Below are 9,024 nucleotides of genomic sequence, written 5' to 3' on the forward strand. Positions count from 1 at the left end.
TGGAAGGGCATCCCAAATCGCAGCATAGCCTCTAGCCAGGAGAAGCAGCATGTGCCAGAGGCACTGCCAGCATGGAGGAGAACAGAGAGTCCATATTAACCCTCAGGGTTCAGAGAAGCAGCAGCAGTTAAACAGGTCAGGCTGGCTGAAGGCAATATGGTCATTTGTTGCACAATAACTGGCTGAGGCTAATGTTCTTTTGTCCACAGCCCTGGTTGTGTTTTTCTCATCATGTGTTCTCTCTACATAGAGTCTAGACTGTGAGAAATCTGGGGCAAGCCCACTCATATGGCTCAGCCCAGTGGAGCTTTATTCGTGGCAAATAGGTTTCCATGGGAAACTGTTGAAATCCAACTGGCCTTCTCTTGGTCCGAGTTACTGGCCCAGCACCCAGTGGAATGAGACTGTGCCTGTTTGTGGTACAAAATGGACAAACACAATGTTTGTTGTGGCAACTAATGAAAATGTGAGGGGTCTGATACTGTAACTAGTGATAAAAGCTTCACACCCAAACCATGGAGATGGTGCAAAGTCCTTGGAGGTTGGGTTGAATCTAAAAGTCCCCCCACTGCATCCTCCTGAGGGAGCAGGTCCCACTGTAGAGTGGTAAAGCTGAATTTGTTTGGATGTGTTCTTGCTGAAGTCAAAAGGAAAGGCTAAGGATGCCCAAATCCACCTTTGACTGAAATGAGGGGCCCTCCTCAGAGTGACTGAAGCGATTTGTATGCACTGAGCTGTGCAGAGGAATGTCACTGATTTGTAAATGTCAAACAGGCACCGAGCAGCCCACACACGAACCTCAGTGAATTCTTACCTCTGACCCGCTCGTCGGCTCCAGCAGCTGCACAGGCTGATTTAGAGCCCCTAACTGTAAGGGCTCTCATGTCTCACACAGGCTATGGCTGATCTCAAAATGTCAAAGGGGACTGAAGGTCAAAATTTCCATAAATTAGTCCCTGGCTTGCTACCTATCACGTAATAGGATTCTCTGGCCAGTTAACACTGTGAAGTCAGGCATTTAACCCAGCAGTTCCCCTGCAGCCCAGTTCCCCTGCCCCTCTCCTGAACTGGCTCAAGACCATGTGTGCAAGGGGAAGGAGTGTCTTCAGAGCTGCTTTCCTCCTCGGAGAAAAAAGGAGCAGGACAAAGAGACACTGGGCAGGGGTGAGTGCACTGTCCTTTCATCCTAGAAAGCCCTATTTTAACTTGGGGAGCAGTCGAGGGGAGACTGGTTTTTCTGATTCTTGTTTTGAGAAAACTGCAATTCAGTCTTTCCTGGACCTAAATAATGTAGGTTTCTAGTAGATTTCAGTACAACATGCGTTCAGCTCACAAGTGGTTGTTATGGTTTAGGAGTTGCTGAGCTCGAAACAGCTGAAGACACTAAGCTCTGCTGAGCATCCCCCAGCACTGGTAGGGTTGTTCACTTACAACTGGCAGAAGTGCTGCTGGTTCTGCAGGGCACACTGCAATATCAGTGCTGATATTGTTATTATAGTTGTTATTGTTCTGCAGCACATGTGTGTGCTGTGGTGGTATTATTGTTGTTATGGTTATGATTAGTAATCTGTTTAAAGTTAGTAGTGTGTTACTCACCCAGATTGAGGCTCTCTTGTGTAAAGCACAAGGCAGGCAGGTGGTAAGAAATGCTCCTGTCCTGATGGTTGTGATGGAAATGACTCAGACTTTGGTCAGAATGTTCCTGGAGTCACAGTATCCTGCTCTTGGCCAGTGGAAATCAGCCTGAATGGGCACTCAGTGAAGGATACAGTGTGCAGACACAGGTGTATATATGGTGGGGTAGAGTTAAGCCTGGTGAAACAGGATGTAAATATTGCACAGTGCCCTCCTGAAGGAGAAAACCAACACATTTTTCAGTTGAGGCCATGTTGCTTTACTGAAACCCTCCTTAGTTCAGCACTTCTTAATTTGCTGGAAGGAATCACTAGGGACTGGTACATTCCTGTGTCTTGGCTTGGGAAAAGGGAAACTGGGTCCTTGTCTGTATGGTGGAACAAGGAGGAAGGAAAAGTCTGGAGGGGAGTTTTCTGAAGCAGCTGAGTAGAGACAAACAGGTGCAAGCACAGTGGTACAAGGGCAGCAGTGTAAGAAGGCACTGCCTGGGGAACAGTGGCCTCCACTACCGGCACTAACTCCAAAGGAAAAACCCTGCCTAGCTGTGAATTTGAGCATAAAACAACTGTAAATAAGGAGTAGGGAGTCAAGTAGCAGAACGCTAGGGAATATTCCAGCAGGGCTGTATCTTTTAAGAGTCACTCTCAGGCAGAGTTGCAATCCTGACAACACCAATTAGAGGGCTTTTTGAAGCACACATTTCTCAGAGCTTCTCCAACTTTTTTTTTTCATTGATCTATTTGTTATAAAACACAAAATCCCAGGCCCAGTCCTGAAACAGGGGGGAGGTCATAAGAGGGGGACTGTGTTGACAGTGGGCAGTGACTGTCTGGCAGGAACCCAAACAGCCTTCCTGATGTGAGCAGCCCTGCTTCTGGATAAAAGCTGGTATCCTTCTTCAAATCTGCTGGGATTCAAGCCTCTCCATGCTTTTATGAGTCCTCTGCCTTCTGTTTTCCTAGCTATTCTCTTAGCTAGATTTGAGTTCTTTAGGAATCTGCCGTCCCACAGACATGGCAGAGTGTCAGCATCACGTGCTAAGTTTCCTTCCACTGCTGCCAGGCTTGAAAGACAAATACAGTGAGGGAAGAAAGAGACAGGATACAAACACCTACATCAGGACTTTTTCTGAAGCAGGCTGGGTGGCAAAACGGGAAGAATGCTAGGAATGTCCATTCTGGTTCACTGTCGAACTCGATCCTTGAGAACACCCACAGAGTAACTATAGTCCCAGTAAGAATGGCTCAGGCCATGGCTGGATGTAACTGTGCTCTCTGGTTCCCTCCAAAGAAGAGCAGCCTTCCCTCTCTGCCATGTGTTCCTGACAATAGTGTTGAAAGGCACCAAAGCAGCAGCATCACTGGAGGGAATATGACCACAGAGCGGGACCCAGGTATGTCAGGCCCAGACCACCCTTGCCTGGCACACTGCAAAGTTGTTCACCTCAGCCCAAAATGATTCAAAGCACGAGGGCGGCAAACCACTGCTCACTGCACAGGTCCAGATGTGATACAAAGAGCAGGAAGCACATCCATAGTGCTGGACCTGGAAACCACATGCCAATAATGATTAATTTTGCAGGGCAGTATGGCAGAGTTCAAATCAAAGGAGCCTTTCTGCCTGAAAAGCAGAGGCCATTTATCAAGAGATAAAATCACCTCCTGAGAGGTCTACTTGTTTATTTTCAGGCAGCCCCTACATCAGAAACTTTTTCAACCTCGACTCCCAAGTCTTGGCTGTCTGCTCCAGTGAAGGCCACAGCCCCCTCAAGTGATGGCTGCACCTGCTCTGGCCCTGCTACCCTCACCAGACAAACAGCCCTCCTAGCAGTGACTTGGAACAAACTGTCTGGCAGGAAATGGGAATGAAAAGCACAAAAATCTCCTTTTCTGGGGTCAGGAGTGCCTGTTCTTGGCAATAAATCAAAGGAAGCAAATTTCCTTTGAATAGCCTGGCCTTGAACAAAGACGGTACATCTCCCAGACAAGGCAGTAGACTTTATGACTGCAGAAAAGAAGGATGATCTTTGAAGAACATGCACAGAGTTGTATGAAAATATCACCTTTTCATATTTGACTGCAGTGTGTAGATTTGTGCCACAATCCAGACAAAAAACGCCAACTGAACACTGTATTACAGAATGAGCAAAGGCTCTGAAGCACAGAAGAATTATCAAGACTTCTGCTGACCCTGCTTGCCTTTGAGTAGGGTGCCACATGATGAGTATTCAATTGCCTGTGGTGTCCAGTCAGCATTCACTGATATTGTTACATACTTGAATCAAAACACACCTCCCTGCCTTACTGCCCCGGAGAAGGAGCTGCCAGTTATCCTGTGAAATTTCCTCTGCTTGTCTGTCAGGGCTGCTGGGCTGTAATCTTGGAGGATAATCAACAGCGAAACCATTCATAAATCACAGCAAACAGAAAAGACGCCGATAGGGTCTTAAATTTCAAGCCTGTGAAGCCATCATTTCAACAATGACAGTCAAAGGGAGATTAAGAATTCTTTTACATGGAAAAGTTTTTCTTGGAAGAGCAACCCTCTCTTTGGTTGCCTGTAACTACAGTCATGTGGATTTGATTTTTACATGGCCCTTCTGCCCGCTTGCAGGGAATGCTCTGCAACCCCAGTGGGCCCATTCCTGCACCAAACTGGCGTGTGGGGAGGGACAGCGGCGGGATTGGAATAAGGCATCAAAAATGAAGGACTAAGGCTTGGCCCAGTGCTAGCAGAGGCCAAATGGGCTGCCTGTTGGGGAGGCAGTGGCAGGATGTTCCAGACCTCTCTTGGCTCAAGTCCATGGTGCCTCTGGGTCCAACTGCAGAATGGGAATAAGACTGGTGCCTTGTTTTATGCTGCAAGTAAAGTATTTGGAGATTACCTGTACTTGCACCTCACGGTGTTTAGAGCTGTGAGGGTATTGTGAAGTCTGTTGCCAAAAAGGGAATGCAGGGCTGGATTAACACCCCACCTGGAGGGCAGGTGATTTCCTTCTGATCCAAATGGAGTCTTGTCTTGCTCTGTTCCTTTGGACCAAGTGCTATGCTAGGAAGAAAGGAGGGAGACTGCATAGTTCTTGCTTTCCCTGCTGTGGACATTGACCTGCAGTGAAAGCCTGAAGAAGATGCAAGGGGAGCAGGGGAAGAAACACCAAATGGAGGAATACAATCTGGTGAGTCATCTAATGTTCTTCCTTCAGTCTTCCATTTAGAGTGGGAACGAGGTGACTCTCTGCTGGTTTGTTTACTCTCCCTGATTTCTAGACTTACACTGTGCTTCCTACTTCTGCTTTTCTAGCCTGCTTGCTCTTGTGACAAGCAAGTGAAAATATCACAGTGGGAAGGATGCTTCTGTTCTAAACGTGGTTAAAGAAGAACAAGAGCACACCAAAAGGTACTCTGAAGAATTAAAAACTCTTTGAAAAAGCAAGTATTTCACAGCTTAAGATTTTCTGGATTTTTTTTTTATGGAAGAAGCATGGATAACTGGAGATAATTCTCCCCAAGAAAATAAAACTTTTTTTTTTTCCAGATTTTTCTTGTAAGTGATCATTTAGAACACAGGACCAGAGCAGAGATGTAAACCTCACTGAACAGCTTAGAGATGAAATTCTTGACTCAACAAATAGGTGTCATTATAAGAACTCTTACAGTTCATATTCTTGGCTAGCCTGTTGTGATAGTGGTGTGTCTCTTTGATTTATGACACATTATTCCCTCCTGTAATGTCTGATGGTCAACGGCACATTTCTTCTCCAGATATCCACCCCATTTAGCACATTTATAAAGCTTGGAAGGACAACCACAGCTCTCAAATTGCCTTTTGGGATGGGACACGTTGAAAACAGGGCATGACGCAGTGACACGTGATGGACAGTGGGGGAGATGGTCTCTTAGCTCTGTTTCCTCCTGCTCTAAATCAGGTATGACATGAAAGAAATTATTTGGCACCATATGGTGACCTGAGGATTGGAAGGCCGTCTTCTTCCAAGAGCAGTAGCTGTCAACCTGTCACTTGTGGAAGGAAACCAAGAAAAGCAATTCTAGTCAGCTTAAATTCACTGTAGAGGAGCTGCATTGCTGCTGAGAGTTCACAAATGGGGGGGGGGGGGGGGAAGTCAGAACTCACTGTCCTAACTTTTCAAGTTAAAAGTCTTTAGTTCCCATGTCTAAGCTAATATCCCACTGAACACCAACCTGGGCATCTCTCCTAGTGAAAGAGTGGGAACTGAGAATGGAGCCTTCCTGAAGGATATCAGTCCATACATGCTGTAACTCAATAAATTTGTTCTTGGAGATCATTTGCTGAAAAGTTTTCTACTTGTTTATCCTCATCAGCAGGCTCTTTGCAGATCCCTGGCACACAGCCCTCCTGTGGGGCTGTCTAGGGGTAAGCCTGTACCATTGGGAATCCACTCAGCCTTTTCTGATTTCCGTAATCACAGGCAGAGAGAGCCTGACCTCTGTGTGGTGCTCAGAGGGACTGACCTGGGTACCTCTCATCAGTGTCTGCCCATGCTGTATCCAGCTGCTCAACAGATGGGGCTGAGCCAAACCCCCTGGCACGGGATTCAGGCTTGGGCAGGCTGGGCAGTCAAAGCTCTCTGCATTCACTGAATTGCCATAAAGGTTTCAGCATTGGTGGATGGCCAAGCGTGGTCACCTGTCCCCTGACAGCTGGGCCGAGACCACTGGAGTCATCAGCTAAATTACCTTGAATTGATGACCTGCAGACTTAAAGCTCTCCAACCAAGTTCCCACTATGCACCCAGCTCCCATTTCCTTTTGTATTTCTCTCATAGAAAAGTAACAGGAAAAGCAATTACTGGCTTTATGAAATGTAAGTTCATACAGTGTTTCCTATAAGACTTCAAGCAACTCCTTGTTAAAGCAGATAAGTTAATCTGTCTTTTGATTCAGGTCACAGTACATTTTCAGCTTTAAATCATCACGGTACAGTAACTAATGGCATTTGCCATAGAAATGATGTTGAAAAAACAAGGAATCGGGGCAATTATTAGGTGTATATTCCTGGTGAAAACAACCCACATAAGGACAGTGTCAGGGAAAAGGATGATTGATCATCTGGATTTTGCTCCCTTGTGTTTTCTTGCCCACTTTCTCCACAGTGTACTATGTAATGAAACCTGCCAGCGGACTTTTCCGCGTGAGGAACTCTGGCACTGTCAGGAGGGGCTCAGCAGGGCTTTTATCCATGGAGGCTGAAACTGCACAGCCAGAGCAGCATAGTCCCTTCAGGCATTCAGCTTTCAGAAATACCAAAGTAAGAGTTTTACCAGAGTTGGGTTTTTTTCCCCTTTGAATTCTTGGTAGAATGCTCTATGTTCAAGTCTTGTCTCAGAGCTCATTAAAACCAACGCAGAGACTTTTGGTGACTTTAATTAGCAGTGGTCTGAACCCTAAAGCTGATCAAAACTCCCACCAAACTGTAAATATGGAGGTGTTCTGTTTACATTGCAGATATAATATTTGGCTAAAAGGCAGGGCTGCTTAGAACTGTTTTCTCTGTGCTCTCTGTGCATCTTTCAGATGCCCGGTAGTTCTACTGGATTGTTGTTAATTATAGTTTTGTTTATTAGGTTAAAAAAAATGGCCAGTTTCGATCTCAATGTAAAACATAAGCAACTGACAGCTCCTGAAGTCAGTGAGTGAAACTTGGCTTCTCTTACAGTAAGTATAGTTTTGTTCAGCTGTTGGCCACTGGTGTGAGAGAGTTTGTTCTCATGGTACATCTGCTCCACCCACATGCCACAGCACCATGGAAGAAGTTCTAATGCTGAACCTGCACTGTGGATTTTGCAGTGTGCAGGGCCAGTCCATGAAGAAATGGGAAGCAAAGAAAATCAATGTGCAATAGAAAAAATGTGCAATATACACAGAGGGTTTTTATTTCAAGCCTGTTCAAGGGAAAAAATAATCAGGGGCAAACCCAAAGCTTGGAGCTCAGAGTTTCTCGCTGAACGGTATCGTTCTGAACCGCCTTTGGAAAGGTGTGTCACTTGTTCTCTAGACTGCCACAACACCCTGGGATGCTGTAAAAATAGCTGGCAGTGCGTGACTGACAGGCAGGAGACGTGTGACCCTAAATTATGGTGTTTTCCTTTTCATGATGAAATGAATGCTGCCTTAGACAGAGGCCGAAATACATCTGTTTGCGGTGGGAGTGCCATTTTAGGCCCGTTTCTTTTTGAAACTGGGGTTGGAATTGCCAGGGATCAGCAGAGCTGTGGGCTCACAAAGAGGGCACTGTCTTTGAGGAATCTTTACATAAGCCCTGCACAACCAAGGCAACAGGAGTTTGCACAGCTGCTGCTGGAAGCAAACATGTACTTTTAGCTGACCTGGGCTGATGACTTCGGGCGTTAAATCTGACGCTTTCCAGATGTACAGACCTCTCCTGCCACAGTGCCCAAACATTCAGTCCCCAGGTAAAAAGGAAAAGAATAACAATAATAATAACAATAGTAAAAAGGCACTATAAATGCCACACTGTAGTGTATGCTCCAGACCTGACATTTACAGATCGCATGGTCCAGTTCTAAGGTGAGTGGCATTGTCTTCTCTAAGAGCTGTGTTTTGAACCGCACTTGGTTCAGAGCTAATTAGTGCTGCATCCGTCTTGTATCTCATCTCTGGTCAAGCCCCTTGTTCAGAAAAGGTGGCTAAATATCTGCACCTTTTGAGAATTGGCAAACAGCTGTCTGTAAGCATAAGACCCCAGGGAATAGCCCTCGATCTGTGCTGGGCCCAGGAGCATTCACAGGACAAAGGCATCTTGCCAAATAATCAGAAAATTAAGTTTTGTGCTTCGTGGAAAAACAAAACCGTGCACATCAAGGGACACATTCACCAGGGAGGATGGAATGCTTGTCAAATATTGTCACTGGACAAGTGACAGGGAACAGGCTGGCTGCTCCCCCACCCCATGTCCTGACTGTGTGTGCTGCTGCAGGTTGCGAATTGTGCTGTGGAAGTCACTGATGACTGCACAGCAGACTCTGGGTTGGCATTGTTCACTTGATTCTCAAAAGGAAATGGAACTTCATCCTTGCTCCAGACCCAGCATAAATTGCTTTCCTCCCTAGACTGGTTATTTTTAACAATAATTTCTGCCCTCCTGCATCCCTGCAGCCTTTGGATGTTCTTAGGGAGGGTGATTAAAGGGCGTGGGGTGCTTGAAGAGGATCATTTATTTTATTCCATTTTATTTAGGTGTGGTATTTATAAAGGCTCTAAAATTGGCAGTGAGAGAAAGGCAAATATTCTTCTGAACTGGAGACTGCCACAACATAGACAGCTGCAGCCCAGCCTCTCCTTATTTTCCCTGCCAGTTCTCTCAAGCATGACCTGGTTTGAGGACCACCTT

This window comes from Aphelocoma coerulescens, chromosome 15, assembly GCF_041296385.1.
Source record: "Aphelocoma coerulescens isolate FSJ_1873_10779 chromosome 15, UR_Acoe_1.0, whole genome shotgun sequence".
In the NCBI taxonomy this organism is placed as follows: domain Eukaryota; kingdom Metazoa; phylum Chordata; class Aves; order Passeriformes; family Corvidae; genus Aphelocoma; species Aphelocoma coerulescens.